Below are 19826 nucleotides of genomic sequence, written 5' to 3' on the forward strand. Positions count from 1 at the left end.
CTATAACGTCCAGAAGACCACCTAAAGCTGAAAAACTCCAGAAAGGCCAAACGTCTCAATTAAAATCAGTTAGCAGCTTCTTTCAAGGTTCAGGCTCTACTTCGCCTTCCAGGCTAGATCAATTTCAATCAACTCCAATCCCTACTGAAGACTCATCCTCAACAACAAATATGTCTGAAGTAGATGTTAAAAAGCTTAAAGAAAATATAGCTAACCTGCACACTAAGGCAGATTTTGATGTCCTCAAGTCTTTAATTATATCTGAACTTGTAAATATGAAAAGGGAGATGAAAGATTTAGGCCATCGAATTGAAGATGTTGAAGAATTTCAAGAATCTATTAACACACTTTATGATAACCTCTCTACAAGCGCTAATGTTAACAGCTCACAAATTGAATCCCTTCAAGATAAAAGTAGAGGATCTCGATAATAGGGGGAGACGCAGTAATTTGAGGATTAGAGGCATACCGGAGATTGTCACGTTTACAGATTTGCAGAATTACTTGCAAGGCCTCTTCAAGACCCACAAGCCCCAGACATGGAACTGGAAAGAGCCCACAGAGCACTAAGACCATTACCTTACCCCAACTCCCCACCTAGGGATGTCATTTTGAAGTTTTTGAGGTTCACTGACAAAGGAAAAATTTGGCAACAAGCTAGAAAATCTCAAACCATCTCATATCTGGATCATCGTCTTCAAGAGGAGAAAAGAGGTTCGCTTTATAACTAAAGTACTTCAAGAAAAATCTGTTAGATATCAATGGAGCTTTCCTTTCAGCCTACATATCCCACACGAAGGTCAATCGATCACATACAGATCTCTGGAGGATCTGGAGTCAATCTCAAAAGCCTTAAATGTCACCCTCCATACCCCTCAACTTTCAGATGTCTCAATAAGGGATCTTCCATTAGAAAAAAAATACTGCTCTGAAAGCCAGACCGCAAGGTTGGACGAAAGTCAATTCCAAAAAAAAGAAGGGAGCATAAACCCCTGCATCCGAGAGAGAGGACACTGATTCCGTTACCTGAAAGACTTATTGGGTTATTGATATAAGATTGACAATCTAATAAGACCATTTGTATTTCTGCGCTAAAATCTGTTCAAATGTGCTTTATAATATATCTCTGTTTAAGCATCGCTCATACATTTAGTTATGGATAATTACGTATCCTATATGGATCTAAGTTGTTATCATATAAATATCACACACTTCGAACTGTTTTATATTTATCTGAAGTCCATGCTGAGCATTTCCTCACATTGTAGTCATGTTATTTGACTTTGTTAATGTTTATTGTTCTTGTTATATTTTTTTTTCTTGTCTAACATGAAACGTATCCTGAATTACCACAGTATAGTTCCCAACAGTCCTCCGTTTAAATTTATAGTTCCTACCCAATTCACATATAGACATTCATATAAATTACACTACTCCCAATATCTTGGGATTATTGGGCGACATCTTCACTCTAGTCCACATAGATGACGCAGGTAAATAGATATATCTGAACATTATTACAGCTAATTCCAAAGGTTTAAATTGCCCCCATAAACGTAATGTAGTGGCGCGTGATATGATTCGCCGTAAAGGTGATATTATTTTTTTGCAGGAAACGCACTTTATACACTGCAAGGAACCTAGGACTTGTTCCTTTAAATTTGGTGCTGCATATTATGCATCTAATTTAGTCAAAACAAATGGAGTAGGTATTTTAATAAAAAGGGATATACCATTTACCCTCCATAAAAAATACAAAGATAAAACTAGGCGCTATCTCATACTAGTGGGAAAACTATATAATACTATTGTAACTTTGGTTAATGTATACGCACCCAATTTAAAGCAGGACACTTTTTTCAAATGTGATTCTAGAAGTGGCCAAAGGAGTTACCATTATGGGAGGTGACTTCAATCCCACTCTGAACCCCAAATTGGATAATTCTAACGAACAGTCATCCGTCCCACATAAAGTTATAAATTCGGTAAAGCAGTGTCTGAAAGATCTCACCCTCCATGATGCATGGCAAATAATCCATAAAGAAACTAGGGAATATACTTTTTTCTCCAATCCCCATCGTAGACACTCGTGCATAGATTATTTTTTGCTAGATGTGTCTAAGTTAGCCAGAGTTACACAAATAAAGATATGCCCCAATACCTGGTCAGATCATTCAATTGTTAGTTGCTTCTTAGATTGGCCCCATAACCCACCTCAGCACAGTGTCTGGAGAATGGATGACGGGTTATTATCTGATCCGGTTTATTTTCAGAGAATTGAGAAGGCACTGCAGGAATATTTTCTTTTTATCTCTGGTCCTGACATGGATATTAGAACAACTTGGGAAGCTTACACGGCAGTTATTAGGGGTGAAATGATTAGTATTAAAACTCACCAAAACAGAATGGCCAGAAGACTTTTAGATGACACTCTTAACGAACTTACAAACTTAGAAGCCCAATGTAAAGACAGACCCTTGGACTTAAATATTTCCCAAAAAATAACCGATTGCAAACTGCGAATTAACGCAATGTTACATAAAGATTGTCAAAACAGTATTTTGAGGGAGACAATAAAAGTAGCACCTTATTTGCTAGGAAACTAAAACGAAAAGTAAACAAAAAATGTATTCTCACCCTCAAAACAACTAAAGGAAAAGACCTATTCACATCTCAACAAATTGCGAACGCTTTCAGGGAATATTATGAAAATTTATACAATTTAACACCTGAGTTAGATACCCGAGATTTGAGTTCAGAAGTCGACCGCACCATAGCAGAGCAGTATCTCAGCGGTATCGCTTTACCTCAGCTTACCACTGACCAAAGTGACCTTTTAAATTCTCCCATTACTTCGAAAGAGATACTTGAGGTTATAAAAAAAATCTACCTAATAATAAGACACCTGACCCAGATGGTTATTCAAACACATATTATAAGCTTTACAAGACCTTACTTATCCCTCACTTATTAGGTTTAACGAAATTAACGATAGTAACCCATTCCCTACCTCAACCCTTGAGGCCCATATTGTAGTTATACCCAAACCTGGGAAACCCACCGACGGTGTAGAGAACTTTAGACCGATTTTGCTTCTTAACTCAGATCAAAAAATCTACGCGAAAATTTTAGCAAACAGACTGACACTAATCCTCCCACGTCTTATACAAAATGACCAAGTTGGATTTGTTCACTCCAGAGAGGCACGGGATAACACGGTAAGAGCCTCCCATCTTATAAACTATACTAATGTTCATAAAAATGTCCATCTTCTAAACTATACTAATGTTCGGAAAAAGCTTTTGACCGCGTCTGTTGGCACTTTTTGAGAACTACCCTGGAGAAATATAATTTGGGGAAGAATTTTATTTCTAAAATTATGGTGCTCTATAACTCCCCGAGGGCTAGAGTTAAAGTAAATGGTTTATTGTCAGAACCATTCCAAATATCTAATGGCACTAAGTAGGGGTGTCCCCTTTCTCCCTTGCTTTTTACTTGTGTTATTGAAACCTTAGCTATTATAATTAGATCTAATGTAGATATCAGTGGTATCAGTATAAATCACGCTATACACAAACTGCTGCTATATGCAGATTCACAAACCCACTCTCCTCTAGTCCTAAATTATTACTAGAATTTGATAACTTTTACTATGCCTCAAACTTTCTGGTTAATAAGTCCAAATCTGAGATGCTGGCGATTCAGTGCGATGACCGACATCTTTCTCTCCTCAAGACAGTATGCCCCTTCCGCTTACAGGTCAAAAATCTAAAGTATTTGGGGATATTTTTGGCAACCACCACTCAGGAAATGTTCAAAGCAAACTATGACGTCTTACATAAGTCCATTATCGCGGATCTTTCTTCGTGGAGATCCAAGAACATCTCTTGGGTGGGTAAAATTAACTCGATCAAGATGAACATTCGCCCACAGTTATTATATTTATTATAGACACTCCCTATCCCTCTACCTAAAGTTTTTTTGTCTGCCTTACAGGATAAGATTTTTTATTTCATTTAGGATTAAAAAAAAAACAAGAATCAACAAATCTTTAATGTGTCTGCCTGTCTCTGAAGGCGGTTTAGGAGTTCCCAACTTAGTTAAATACAGACAGGCAGCCTTTTTACAGAGAATAGTGGACTAGTTCTGTCACCACCAACACAAAGCATGGGTCCCGCTGGAACATGACTTAGCAGAAAAATATTATCTGGGCACAATATGTTGGCAACCAAGACCAAACTTAACAGTTAATTTCAAGCAAAACTATATATTACTGGAAACATTAAATGTATGGAGAAGGGCAGTGGTTGAATTTCCATGTCTTACATCTCAATTTTCCCCACTAACATCCATCACAGAGAACACAGACTATCCCACCAATATGTTACAAAAGATTAGAAACCTCGGAATACCTATAAGAGCACTCATGACCCATCATATTGGTAATGAATCAAAACTGTTTACCCTTACAGAGTTAGTAGATAGGGGCTTGATAGTCTTTAATAACTGGTTCCTACTATATCAATGCCACTCATATATCTCTAAACACCTGGACAGGCGTAACCTATTAAGACCACTAACTGCCTTTGAGTCTTTTTGCCAGTCCGAGTCCCCTAAAAGACGATCCCTATCCTTAATTTATTCATTATTACAAAGACCAACTCAGGGTTATATCCCTTATTATGTAGACAGATGGAATAGGGAACTGGATAATGAATTGACCCATATAGAGATCTCAAAGATGTTTTCCAATGTTACTAAAGTGTCGGTCTCCAGCTACCTTATTGAATTAAACTTAAAAATAATCCAGAGGTGGTATCTCACTCCTGTTAGGATCAATAAGCTATTTCCTTCCACCTCCAATAAATGTTGGAGATGTGGCCAAGGAATAGGATCTATGCTTCACGTTTGGTGAGTATGCTCCTCGCTACCCCAATATGGCAATCCATAATTAAAGCAACTTCCACCATGATATAGGTGAACATTCCGCCTGACCCACACATATGGCTACTTAAGTTGACCCCAATAAGCTCCCACCTTTCAAGAAAAAAACTAATCTTCATAGCTATTAATATAGCCTGTAGAAATTGATAGCTAAAAACTGTAAGTCCCTGTCTGCTCCAAATATCGCTATGTGGTATGACCAGTTCCAACAGATATTAACCTTTGAGGAGTATGCATACATGAAACATGGGAGTAAGGAAGTTTTTCTTCAAATAAAAGTTCTATTGGAAGATTTTATAAAAGATGTCTTTGTTTAATTCTTAAGTATTGTTGAACTGGACAATCACAATTAAAGGTCTGTTGGACACACATATGCATGGGAAATGTGACTTTGATGGGAAATTGTTAGACAGGTTTATTTTTTTTGTGTGTTCACGTTTATTACCTCTATATGGACTGTTAAATCTGAAAAGATCAGCATTTATCTTCAAACTGACTTAATGAAACTTTCCAGGAGTGAATTGTATACATTCTACTGTTATTTACCATTTTCTTTGTATTGTCTTGGAAACTTCAATAAAGCTGATTTAAAAATAATAATAATAAAAAAAAAAGATAGGTACACTGTAGTCATAAAGGGATGGATATGGTCAGCAACAATACTCTGGTAAGCCATGGTGTTTAAACGATGCTCAATTGGTACTAAGGGGTCCAAAGTGTCCAAACAAAATATCGCCCACACCATTACACCACCAGCCTGAACCGTTGATACAAGGCCTTATAGATCCATGCTTTCATGTTGTTTACGCTAAATTCTGGCCCTACCATCTGAATGTCGCAGATGAAATCAAAACTCATCATACCAGGCAACGTTTTTCATATCTTCTATTGTCCAAGTTTGATAAGCCTGTGCGAATTGTAGCCTCAGTTTCATGTTCTTAGCTGACAGGAGTGGCACCAGGTGTGATCTACTGCTGCTGTAGCCCATTTGCTTCAAGGTACGACATGTGCGTTCAGAGATGGTATTCTGCATACCTTGGTTGTAACGAGTGGTTATTTGAGTTACTGTTGCCTTTCTATCATCTCAAACCAGTCTGCCCATTCTCCTCTGACCTCAACAAGGCATTTTCGTCCATACAAGTGCCGCTCACTGGATATTTGCTCTTTTTCGGACCATTCTCTGTAAACCCTAGAGATGGTTGTGCGTGAAAATCCCAGTAGTTCAGCAGTTTTTTAAATAATCAGACCAGTCCGTTTGGCACCAATAATCATGCCACGTTCAAAGTTACTTAAATCCCCTTTCTTACCCATTCTGATTCTCGGTTTGAACTTCAGCAAGTCGTCTTCACCACGTCGAGATGCCTAAATGCATTGAGTTGCTGCCATGTGATTGGCTGATTAGCAATTTGTGTTACCAAGCAATTGAACAGGTGTACCTAATAAAGTGGCAGGTGAGTGTATATATATATATATATATATATATATATATATATATATATATAAACAGTTTATTACATATATGTTACAAAAAATGTTCCATGTGCATAAATGAAAAATACTTTTTTTAAATGCTTGTTTAAACGTCCTGATACAGTGAGGGCCCAGGTGGTTTGTTATTCTGCTGTCTGGGGCTAAGGGAAAGGGAAATACAGTTCATTCTCAGGTCTACAGTTTTTAGTCTTGTACATGGAACATCTATATGTCTGGCAGAACTCCAACAATCCCTCAGCTCACACTATAGCCTTATATTTAATCAACCTGTGGGGAAATATAATTATCTGCAGTCTGACATTTTATAGACTGTCAGTTCCACATACTTTTAATACCAATCACTCCTTGTGCCATTATAAAAACAAACATAGGGTTCATATAAATATTAGTAAAAAGATAATATCTTTAAAATGAGCTCATCTCACTAGACCTCTGAGATCTGCACTTACAACACTTGTGGGTTAGAGCATTAGTTTTCTACTTTAAGGCAAGACTAGATCAATAAGAGATACTACCTTATGTGCCCTGATACGTACTCTGCCTCACATTACATTACATTTCCTACAGCAGCCTCTCCACTGCTGTCAACAAATTATGTGATTAATGTTTTCAGCCAAAGGCATTACAGCTTTTTGTGAGATGTTAGTTCTATGACTCCGTATACATTTATCCTCATGTGTGTAACTGTGACAGTTCTGTTGTTATGCATATTTAGCGTTAATCAACAGTTCTGTGCTAAATTTATTAGAATCTCTACACCTAATTTTGTGTGACTTTAAAGGGACATTAACGGGAAAATTAAACTTTCATGGTTTAGCTACAACATGCAATTTTAAACAACTTTACAATTTTCTTCTGTTAACAGGGTTGCTTTGTTCTCTTGATAAGTTTCTAGGAAAAGAACATCTTTATTCTAGTTGGGGAAAAAAATAAAAGGAAAAATAAAAGCTATGCAAGATTGCTTCTTTGTCCGACAAGCATGGAAATTCAACAGACCAAAAAATGCTTCTACACCCTCAGACTTACGGATTCTGGTTTATGTAACCAGAGCTGAAATTGTTTCTATGAAACTGCCCTTCCTCCAACCCAGAGCTGGTGCTAGGATTGTTGGCTACTCAGGTGAAGACTCATTTTTCCACCCCAAGGAAATGATATACCCTAACATTATTGTTTGATAACAAAATGTTCTAGTGATGTGTAGATAACTATTTTATCTATAAGGATAAAGAAAATAGATTTCCATTATGACATCAGATTCTTGACTGTTAATCGCATTTATTATAATAGCTATAATGGTTAATTTCTGCATGGCCTAACGTACCAAAGTGATGGCTCTACACAACATAGCAAATCAGTAGTGGTTATGCATAGTTAATCAAACAGTAATGACGATATATAATAGTCATGTGCATTTGGATCATTCGTGAGGATCCGAATGAGGAAGAAGGTGGCTTCTCTTGGAATTCAGCTCTTCTTTTCAAAATTTGGATTTCTTCTTGTGAAAGTGCTGGATTAGCACAGATCTTAGTGTGTTGCACTTTCACAAGAAAAAAATAAGGCTCTGAAAAGCACCAAATGCTGCGAGCGGCCACCTTCTGCATTTGGATCCTCACAAATGATCTGAATGCACATGCCTAATATATAAAACACACCAACCTGGAGGCAGGATGACTTCTTTTTCACCATTATACCCAGACGGATACTTAGCATGTCTAACAGGAAAAGTTGCAAGCAGACAAGTTTTCAAGCAGCGAACCTGTCAACTTAGCAAATTTTAAGACTGCAGAGGAGCTCTGCTATTCAGTCCTACCCCCTGCTCTTGGGTACCCAATTGTATTACAGCAGGGTCTGTCAATCACCTAAAACAAGCAAGTTTGAGGTGATTTATCTCTGCCACCTAGGATAAGAAGTAGAAACTACAAGTTCTCAGAGGCTGCAAATGCATCTTAATAAATGTTCCCATAATTACTAATTTTCAAGATGTACAATAGTTCACATTAACTTGCAGTGGAGTACTGGCATGTTTTGCCCTAGGACCAGTACAATTCACACTTATTTTTTTATATGATCACATTTGGCGGTGAAATGGTGCTATGAAAGATACCAAAATGGGCCTAGATAAATTCCTTGGGTTGTCTACTTTAAAAAATATATATAGTTTTGACGGTTAAAAAACAAGGCTCTATTTCTGTTTAAATGGGAGTGATAGCAAAAATGCTAAAAAATCATCATGTATGTTGGACATGTTCTTCTCTAAAAATCTCAGTAGTAATATAGATATGAAATTCAAATACCCCGCCCTCCGTCGCCAACTTCAAAAGTTTTTCTGTAAGCTAACAGTTTGAATTGGTCTCCCCATATGGCACTTTTTGTTGTAGCTGGAGCGCTGATTGGAGAACAATTCAAACCGTTAGCTCACAGAAATATTTACTTTTGAAGTGGGAGACGGAGGGCAGGGTATTTGAATTTCATATCTGTATTAAAAAGTTTATAGCGCAACTTCATTACAACAGATGAATTAAACTTCATCTAAAATATCACTAACATTCCGAATCTGTTTTTGTAAAGGGGAGAGATTACCATCACTGCGCACCTAAGGCGGTATCCGAGACTGCCTCTATTCAGGCACTGGCAATGACTGACACCCCACTGCACCATGAAAGAAAAGCTTAGTTGGAACTAGGGTTACCAGCTGTGCTTCATAAAAATACCTATAGGTGATTGGATACGGAACGTAGCTGGGTTCACACGTCTCCACAAAAGCTCAATTAGGCCCCATCCGTGATCCCACCACATATATTTTTCACAACTATGCAGTTATTTTATCCCCTTGGTCGCTAGTAACACATGTACGTTATAGTGATGTGACTCCTTGGCTCCCAGAGGTACCCACCCAGCAATGATTGAACACCCCCATGGTTGCCTGCAACACATAGAAAATGCACAAAAATGCATAAAGGCATAGAAGGCCATTTACATTTAGCTGACAGGGGCTTTAAAAATACTGGACATTGGTGTCCAGTATTTTTGTACAGATTTTACTGGACAGCCTGCTAAAATACTCGACCCCTGGCAGCAACCTTAGTTGGAACTAAACAGTGTGCCTACACACATATCGTTGTTACTTGATATAAACAATTTTCAATCTACACAATATAGATATATATTTCATGCCAAGAAACAATTTATCAGTCCTCTTAACTGTGCCTATTTGAGAATTATTACAGTCACTAATTCGGAGCAAACTTTTAAACCACAGTGAAGGTGACAAATACCCGAGACCGACAATATTATTATTTTTTCACGCGCGCAGATAACCATCATCTGACCTCGTCTTTTTATGGACTACACATCCCAGGCTACATTGCAACGTCTCTCTGTGATGATTTGGCAGTGGGCGGAGTCGGAAGTGCTGAGCTGGATAACAGGTTGGTTTTGCAATGCAATAGCTGGATTTATACTGATTAAATGGGGATACAAATACAGAACAATGTAGTTTATGTGTTGTCCAGTGCGGCAATTGTTTCTATGTAATTGAAATGTGTCGTTCGAACTGATGTATCAGTGTTTATATGTTTTGTGTGGTAAGCAACGTTTAGTGAACGAACGTGTCCAGTAGCTGTCACTTTTTTTTAGTGGAGAATCCCAATATACCACAAAGCACTTAAAACAATTATATATATTCTCCAATTATATTACGTTTTCTTTACTCATAAAACATGTGCTAGCAGTATGGTTCTCTATGGCTCAGTTCATATAACTTTGTGCAAAATATATTTTTAAAATCTTGAATATATGCTTTAGACCATGACACTTAGTATATCATGAACAGTACCTAATAATGCATGCGTATTTATAAAGTCTTAAGCATAAATCCTTAGCTGCTAATTCTTAGAGGATAATAAAAGTAAGCAGCAAAATGCAATATGTTGTGTGGCTCTGAAATGTATCACAACGTTTATAAATATAATAGTCTGAGATCTAAAATGCATTAACACCTTACATATGGTAAATATGCATATCACAGTATTTTATGCATGCAGTGACATCTAATGACTTTTTAGGGTTAAACAGAGGGCCTAAGGTAGTGTTTCTCAACCGAGGTCCTCAAGTACCCCTAACAGGCCAGGTTTTTATTATAGCTGAACTAGAGCACAAGTGAAATAATCAGCTGATGGGTGAGAGCAGGTTAGTTACTATGGTTACTGATTAGCTGATTATTTCACCTGTGCTCTAGTTCAGCTATAGTGAAGACTGGCCTGTTGGGGGTACTCGTCTGAGGGATACGTGTATGTAGACTAGTGATTTATGTGTACTTACCCCAAATTGTACTTACTGCATCTCTTCCTGTCCATTTATTATACAGTACATTGCGGTATCTAAATAAATATATATTTTTGTTTTCATTGAAACCAAACATTATAACTACAGCCTCAGCTGGCCTCCTGCTCTGGCACCTTTTGTTGTAAGTAGTGAGAGGGCAATATTGTCAGAGACAAGGTGTGAATGTTTTTTGTTGTTTTCTTTAAACTAATATGCTATAGCACTAGAAGTGATACATTAAAGGGACAGTAAACCTAATTTTTTTTATATAACATTATCTTAGCAACAGCTTTCAAAATCAAAGGATTTTAGCTGTCAAAGTTGCACTTACCTGTTCTGCTCTCCATGATCTTCTGATAAGGTCTTTCTTTTTTTTTTTTCTTCCAAAAGCGCTATTGAACTGAATGTAGCGCGCTCCCACTACCAGAGCAGTAGCACGCTACATTCAGTTCAATAGCCATACATATACAGGCTACATATTTTAAAACAGATTTTTAATTTACGATGAATAACCATTGCATTATAATTATTATTATCATTTATTTGTATAGCGCCGCCAAATTCCGTAGCGCTGGGTACAATGATAGGGTATACAATTACATTTTTGCTAAAAATACAAAACATAAAACTAAACAAATCTAGTACAGGAGGAAGAGGGCCCTGCTCCGGAGAGCTCACAGTCTACAGGTTTAGGGTGCAGAGACTTAAGGTTGGGGTAGCTTGTCACATCGGTTGTAGTTGCAGCAGTGAGTCAGGCAGTTTATGTATTAGTTTGGTTCAGATGAGAGATGGAAGAGATATGGTAAGCCTCTCTGAATAGGTGGGTTTCCAAGGAGCGTCTGAAGCTATACAAGGTTGGAGACGGTCTTATGGAGCGGTGCAGAGAGTTCCAGAGGACAGGAGCAGCACGTGTGAAGTCTTGGAGTGGGACGTGGAGAGACGTAGGTCAGAGGTTGATCGAAGAGGACGGGATGCGGAATATTTCATTATAAGAGAGGAAATATAGTTGGGAGTTAGACTGTTTAGTGCTTTCTTTGTAAGTTAGGGTTAATACTTTAAACTGTATTCTGGAGTGTATGGGGAGCCAATGTAGAGACTGGCAGAGCGGAGCAGCTGATGTAGATCGGCGACTTAGGTGGATGAGTCTAGCAGAAGCATTCATAATAGATTGGAGGGAGGAGAAGCTGTGTTTTGGAAGGCGATTTAGGAGTAGGTTGCAATAATCAATGCGTGACAAGATGAGGGAATGAATAAGTATTTTTGTTGTTTTTTGAGTAAGGAAGGGACGAATTTTGGAAATGTTACGTAGGTGTGAATGGCAGGATTTGGTAAGCGCTTGTATATGTGGGTTGAATGTGAGCTCTGAGTCTAGTGTGACCCCAAGACAGCGGACCTGGGGTGAGGTGTTGAGAATAGAGTCTCCAACTGTCAGAGAAATGTCAGGTGTTGAATGTCTCGAAGAGGGGGGAATAAGAAGCAGCTCAGTTTTGGACAGATTGAGTTGGAGGTAGTGTGAAGACATCCAAGAGGAAATCTGGTTGAGTAAAGAGAGAGAGAGATATCAGGAGAGGAAAGATAGATTTGGGTATCATCAGCATATAATTGTTACTGGAATCCAAAGGAGGCTATAAGTTTTCCAAGGCAGGATATATAAAGAGACAAAAGCAAGGGGCCCAAGACAGAGCCTTGCAGTACTCCAACTGAGAGAGGCATAGGATCACAAGATATGTTGTTAAAGGAAACTGAAAAAGAGCCGTTTGAGAGATATGAGGCAAACCAGGAGAGGGCTGGGTCTCGGATGCCAAATGAATGTAGTATTTTTAGGAGGAGAGGATGGTCGACTGTGTCAAAAGCAGCGAATAGGTCAAGAAGAATTAGTAAGGAGTAGTGGCATTTTGCTTTAGCTGATAACAGGTCATTTGTTACTTTAGCAAGAGCAGTTTCTGTTGAGTGTTTAGGGAGGAAACCAGATTGTAGTGGATCAAGTAAGGAGTTAGTTGTGAGAAATTGATTAAGCTGATTGTAGACCAGTCGTTCCAATAATTTTGAAGCAAAGGGAAGTAAGGATACCGGTCGATAGTTGGAAGGGGTAGAGGGGTCAAGAGAGGGCTTTTTTAGAATTGATATGATTGACGCATGTTTGAATGTATCCCGAAATGTGCCAGCGATGAGAGATTGGTTAAAAAGATGAGATAGGGTAGGGGATAGTGAAGCAGAGAGAGCGGGAAGAAGTTGTGAATGAATAGGGTCAAGTGGGCAGGTTGTGAGATGAGCCAAGGATAGGAGTACAGAGACTTCTTCCTCTGTTACAGGGGGGAAGTAGCATAGAGTTTTGTTAATAGAAGGTATGGGTAGGATTGCTGTGTTTAAAGGGTGTGAGGTGCAGATCTTTTTTTCTAATGGTGTCAATTTTATTTTTGAAGTGATCAGCAATAATCTGAGCAGTGAGGTTGGTAGTGGGCGGGGGTGCAGGCGGACGTAGAACGGAGTTAAAGGTTGAGAACAGCTTTCTGGGGTTGGATGCATGTGATGACACAAGGGAGGAAAAATAGAGTTGTTTGCCCAGGCTGAGGGCAGAGTTGTAAGACTTAAGGATGAATTTATAATGCTGGAAATCGGCACAGGTGCGTGATTTCCTCCACTGCCGTTCAGCAGCCAGTGAACATCGCTGAAGATATCTGGTCTGTTTGGTGTGCCACAGTTGCCATTGAGTGATTGATGTACAACGAACAGTGGAGGGTGCAGCTTTGTCAAGTGTTGATTTTAGTGCCAAATTATACTGTAAAGCAATGAGGTTTGGGCAAGAGAGGGATGAAATGTCAGAGAGCAGAGGATTCAGTTGCGTGGGAAAGTCTGTGAGATCCAATTCTTTTAAATTCCTGTAAGGTAGCAATTTCTTGGGGGCTTGCAAAGATGTAGCAGGTAAGAGTAAGAGAGAAAGTTAGTAGATGGTGGAAAGAGGAAGTTAAGGAGTTGGAAACATCACAGAGATTAGTGAAGACCAGGTCTATGGAGTTGCCTTCACAGTGGGTTGGAGATGTTGTCCACTGGGACAGGCCAAAAGAGGTGGTAAGGGATAGAAGTTTAGAGGCATGTTAGCATTATCAATGGGTATGTTGAAATCCCCTAAGATGAGAGAAGGGACATTAGAAGACAGAAAATGTGGAAGCCAGGCTTCAAAGTGGTCCAGAAATTGTGATGCTGGGCCAGGGGGCCGATAGATAACTGCAACACAAAAAGCTAGAGGGGAGAAGAGGCGGATAGCATGAACTTCAAAAGATGAAAAGGTAAGAGAGGGGGGTGAACGAATGCAGTGAAAGGTACTGTGTGGAGACGGGAGAATTCCTACTCCCCCTCCTAGTTTATCTCCTGGCCTGGGGGTGTGACTGAAGTGCAGGCTGCCATAGGACAGAGAGGCTACAGCAGTTGAGTTAGAGGAGGAAAGACAAGTTTCAGTGAGGGCTAACAAGTTAAGTGAACGTGAGATATAAATAGGTTGTGAATAGATGTAAGCTTATTGCATACAGAGTGTGCATTCCAAAAGGCACAAGAGAATTTGGGTGTGCTAACAGAGGTGCAGTTAATGAGGTTTAGAGGGTTACGTGGGCAAGGTTTATGAGGTGTTATTTGGCGTAGTGAACTGATGGAAGCAGAAGGTGAACCTGGGTTAGGCGAAACATCCCCAGCTGCAAGAAGAAGAAAGGTGGTGAGCGAAAGGAGATGAGAATGTGTCGTATGTGAGTGTTTAAGTTTAGGATCAGTGAAGCATGGCATTATAATGTATCTTAACCCCTTGAAGGCCGGCATATCCTGTCGTTAAGGGGTTACTAGCTCAGCTTTGACGACTGCGGCAAAGCTGCACTAGTACTGCATTTTTCACTTCTGTAGACATGCAGATTTAGCACAATCTTATCGACATTGGCAAGAGCTGAACTATAACCAAAGCACATAAGGAGGTATGTGAACGACCGACCAACGTACTGGGTATGTTGGCAGTCGTTAGGAGGTTAAATAGAAAATTATATTTAGATAGAATGCATTTTAAGAAAAATCTATTTAAAAAAAAATGATTTAAAGTGAAAGTCAATCCTAACAAAGGAGCTTTCTACATGAAGTAAGTCCCCTTTATTTGCTTCAATAGTCAATCCTAACGTTTCAAAAACGCTAGTATTGAGTTTCACTTTAAATTTAAAAAAATTAGGTTTTTTTTTTGTTTTTTTTTAAAAACATTGATTTTTATCTATCCTATCTTGCAATATATGCAGAAAATAAGTGTTTCTAAAGATATTCTTTTCCTAGCCTAGCCCATTTTGACATACATACATACATACATACATTTGTATGCAAAAGTTTTGGCACCGCTGACACTTTCCATGATTTTCATTTATAAATAATTGGGTGTTTGGATCAGCAATTTCATTTTGATCTATCAAATAACTGAAGGACACAGTAATATTTCAGTAGTGAAATGAGATTTATTGGATTAACAGAAAATGTGCAATATGCATCAAAACAAAATTAGACAGGTGCATAAATTTGAGCACCCTTGTCATTTTGTTGATTTGAATACTTGTAACTACCTAGCACTGATTAATTGGAACACACAATTGGTCTGCTTATCCTCCTTGATCTGTCTGCAGCCTTTGATACTGTCGTCTACCCTCTTTTGCTCCATACCCTCCAATCCTTCGGGCATCTGTGACACAGCTCTCTCTTGGTTATCTTCCTATCTGTCTAACCGTACCTTTAGTGTAGCATTCTCTGGGGTATCCTCTGACCTGTTACCTCTTTCTGTTGGGGTACCGCAAGGCTGTGTCCTCGGTCCCCTTCTCTTCTCAATCTACACATCCTCTCTAGGTACCTTAATAAAGTCCCATGGGTTTCATTATCATTTGTATGCCGACGATACCTAAATCTACCTCTCTGCACCAGAACTATCTCCTTCCTTGCTAACCCGTGTCACTAACTGTCTCTCTCATCTCATCTTGGATGTCCTCTCACTACCTCAAGCTAAATCTCTCCAAAACTGAGCTCCTTATTTTCCCCCCTTCTTCCAAAATCTCCACCACCCCATGTCTCTATAACTGTTGATAACTCCATCATTACCCCAACCTCACATGCCAGATGTCTTGGGGTCACACTTGACTCAGATCTTTCTTTCACTCCTCACATTCAGTCCTTGGCTAAAGCCTGCCGCTTCCACTTTAAAAACAATGCTAAAATTAGACATTTCCTTACACAAGACACAACAAAGATTTTAATCCACTCTCTCATCCTTTCCTGCCTCGACTACTGCAACTCTATCCTCTCTGGTCTCCCTAGCTGCCGCCTAGATTCTTTACAATCCATAATAAATGCCTTTGCCAGGCTCATCTTTCTTGCACGTCGCTCTTCATCTGCCGCACCTCTCTGCCAATCCCTTCACTGGCTTCCTCTTGCCTCCCAGGATTAAACACAAAATTCTCACTCTGTCTGACACACAAAGCCCTCAATTGCATTGCTCCCCCCTACATCTCAGACCTTGTCTCCAGATACTCTCCCTCCCGTCCCCTTTGCTCTGCTCATGATCTCCTACTCTCCTCCTCTCTTGTTACCTTCTCACATTCCCGTCTACAAGATTTCTCCAAACTGGCTCCCATCTTATGGAACTCTCTGCCTCACTCCACAAAAATCTCCCCCAGTTTTAAAAGCTTCAAGTGCTCCCTGAAGACTCTGCTATTCAGGGACGCTTACAACCTACACTAACCTTCCTATCTCCACTGCTATCCCCTAAACCCCCATAGCATATAAGTCTATGAGCCCAGCTGTTTGTAGTTCACCTTCTTAAGAGCCGACTACAACAGTGCAACTCTCGGCAGGACCCTCTCTCCCCATTTGATCCCTGTAATCATTTTTATATACCACCTATGTCCATAGAGCTGCGGAACCTGTTGGCGCTCTACAAATACATGATGATGATAATTTGATGAGCCCATTAAGCCTTGAACTTCATAGACAGGTGCATCCAATCATGAGAAAAGGTATTTAAGGTGGCCAATTGCAAGTTGTTGTTCTCTTTGACTGTCCTCTGAAGAGTGACAACATGGGGGGCCTCAAAACAACTCTCAAATGACCTGAAAACAAAGATTGTTCAACATTATGGTTTAGGGGAAGGCTACAAAAATCTATTGCAGAGATTTAAGCTGTCAGTGTCCACTGTGAGGAAACAGTTCTTGTTAAGGCCAGAAGTGGCAGGCCAAGTAAAATATCGGAGAGGCAAAGGATGGTTTGAACGGTTAAAAATAGCCCACAGTCCACCTCCATAGATCTACAACATCATCTTGCTGCAAATGGTGTCCCTGTGCATCGTTCAACAATTCAGCGCACTTTGCACAAGGAGAAGCTGTATGGCAGAGTGATGCTGAAGAAGCCTTTTCTGCACACGCCACAAACAGTTGCTTGAGGTATGCAAATGCACATTTGGACAAGCCAGCTTCATTTTGGAAGAAGGTGCTGTGGACTGATGAAACAAAGATTGAGTTATTTGGTCATAACAAGGGTCGTTATGCATGGCGGCAAAAGAACACAGCGTTCCAAGACCAACACTTGCTAGCCACAGTAAAATTTGGTGGATGTTCCATCATGCTGTGGGACTGTGTGGCCAGTGCCAGTACTGGGAATCTTGTTAAAGTTGAGGGTCACATGGATTCCACTCAATATCAGCAGATACTTAAGAATAATGTTGAGGAATCAGTCACAAAGTTGAAGTTACGCCGGGGCTGGATATTTCAACAAGTCAACGACCCAAAACACTTCTCAAAATCTACTTTGGCATTTATGCAGAGGAACAAGTACAATGTTCTGGAATGGCCATCCCAGTCCCCAGACCTGAATATCATTGAAAATCTATGCGGTGATTTGAAGCGGGCTGTCCATGCTCGGCAACCATCAAACCTAACTGAACTGGAGATGTTTTGCAAGGAGGAATGGTCCAAAATACCTTCATCCAGAATTCAGACACTCATTACAGGCTATATGAAGCGTCTAGAGGCTGTTATTCTGCTAAAGGAGGTTCATACCAAATGTATGCACCTGTCTAATTTCATTTTGATGCATATTGCATATTTTCTGTTAATCCAATAAACCTAATTTCTGGGGTGCAACAAAAAATGCACAATAGTAAAAAAGAAGTCCACTCCCCAGGACTTGTGTCACAATTTTATTCCTCAAAATGTGAACATTTTCAGGGAGTTTAACCCCTTCCTCAGACTTACAAACATAGAATAATAAACTTACCCCACACCAAACACCCATTTTAAGTGTAAACGCCATCCTCCTGGGTAGGGTGCCACCCCCTAGCGACGTCACCACCCCAGGCAACGCGAGAACAACAATAATTAAACAGCGTGACAAACTTACATTTGTAGTTTACAACTGTAGTCTATTGATCAAAATGCCCCACACTTCATACAAGTACAATCCCTCGATGAAAGAGGTAATAGTATAATACAACTGTCAGAGTACCGAATCAGCATCCGCAACGGTAGCCAATCAACACATACCAGTTGTCATGGCAATGGTTAGCGAGTTGTTTGGAACTATGTCACACTGTTTAATTATTGTTGTTCTCGTGTTGCCTGGGGTGGTGATGTCGCTGGGGGGTGGCGCCCTACCCAGGAGAGCGTGGGAATGGCGTTTACACTTAAAATGGGTGTTTGGTGTGGGGTAAGTTTATTATTCTTTGTAAGTGTGAGGAAGGGGTTAAACTCCCCGAAAAAGTTCACTTTTTGAGGAATAAAATTGTGACACAATATCCATATGAAAAATAGAGGGCACTAACAGATCTTTTTATAGAGATTCTTTATTTATTCAGTAAAAAATAACATATTTCAGGTCAACGTTTCGGCTCCACGATTGAGCTTTTTTCAAGACAATCTTACTTTGTGTGTGTGGCTTGTTCAAATCGCCATTATCCAAATGCATATACAGCATGTGGCTAAAGGTGATGTGAACAAGCCACACACGCAAACTAAGATTGTCTTGAAAAAGGCTCAATTGTGGAGCCGAAACGTCGACCTGAAATATGTTATTTTATACTGAATAAATAAAGAATCAACTATAAAAGACCTGTGAGTGCCCTCTATTTTTCATATGGATGCGTATAAAGAGTGATTGAGGAGTCATCCAGGCATTACAGAAAGAGAAGAAAGGTTGGAGTGCAGAATGAATGAAAATATAAATATATATATATATATATATATATATATATATATATATAATTTATTTAAAATGAAAACGCTGGCTCATTTTAAATGAGGGGTGTTATGCTGTATTTTTATAGTTATGAGTTAATAAAGGCCTTTCAAAATACAAATACAAGCAGCAATATGTCAATCAGCTGGCAGTTGCACAGACATTGTGCCAATCATTTGAAAAATGTTGATTGCTGCTTTTAAATAAGGGGTCTCGGGTTTGTCTAGGTATTGTGGAGGGCAAGATAACCTACATCCTTGATGATGTTCCATGTTCTGTCAGATGATCACTGTTGCCCTGGTGATCAGCTGATAGCCACCTGAGCATGTCATTCCTCGTTTGAAAAATAATCCTCTCTTTCAAAAGATTCTCCATTTGCCACATTATAGTGTTTATTTTTGGGTGCCAGTGTCCCTTTTTAAAGCAACGTAAAATACAATTGTATAGGAATTGCACTTTCTATGGCAATCACTGCTGCCTCAAGGGAAGGGTATTGTGTGTGTATATTGCATGGTGTTTTAAAGGGATTAGGGCTTTTAGAGCCATACTTTAGCCCCATACAGTGAATACATTCGGTAGGTGACAGCAATCACCAGTTAATGACAAGAGTATGAGACCCCATGTCATAGGGAGTTCTCACTGCAGTCTCCTTTTCTGACTGGCGTGAGGGGGGGCCCAGGATCCACATTGGAGCCTGTGAGCTTAGTGCAGAGGGTGTCAACATGCTCTCCTCCACACCCTAGCGGTTAAAAAAAAAATCCAAACTGGAAAAAATTAAACAATTCTAAAACATGTCTGAAATATCTGCACTAGATTTCTTATTCCTCACTGATTTA

General features: G+C 39.4%; 1 protein-coding gene and 1 long non-coding RNA gene across 2 annotated transcripts in view; one reads left to right on the top strand and one right to left on the bottom strand.

The window, feature by feature from the left end:
• LOC128649884 (uncharacterized) overlaps positions 1 to 9817 on the bottom strand; it is a 144569-nt gene extending 134752 nt beyond the window's left edge. Inside the window, exon 1 of the long non-coding RNA XR_008400704.1 lies at positions 9765 to 9817. This is a non-coding gene — a long non-coding RNA (uncharacterized LOC128649884). The remainder of the gene's footprint in view (positions 1 to 9764) is intronic.
• DPM3 (dolichyl-phosphate mannosyltransferase subunit 3, regulatory) overlaps positions 9789 to 19826 on the top strand; it is an 11386-nt gene continuing 1348 nt past the window's right edge. Inside the window, exon 1 of the mRNA XM_053703404.1 lies at positions 9789 to 9863. The gene's annotated coding sequence lies outside the window, so the exon portion shown is untranslated. The remainder of the gene's footprint in view (positions 9864 to 19826) is intronic.

Source organism: Bombina bombina, chromosome 1, assembly GCF_027579735.1.
Source record: "Bombina bombina isolate aBomBom1 chromosome 1, aBomBom1.pri, whole genome shotgun sequence".
In the NCBI taxonomy this organism is placed as follows: Eukaryota; Metazoa; Chordata; class Amphibia; order Anura; family Bombinatoridae; genus Bombina; species Bombina bombina.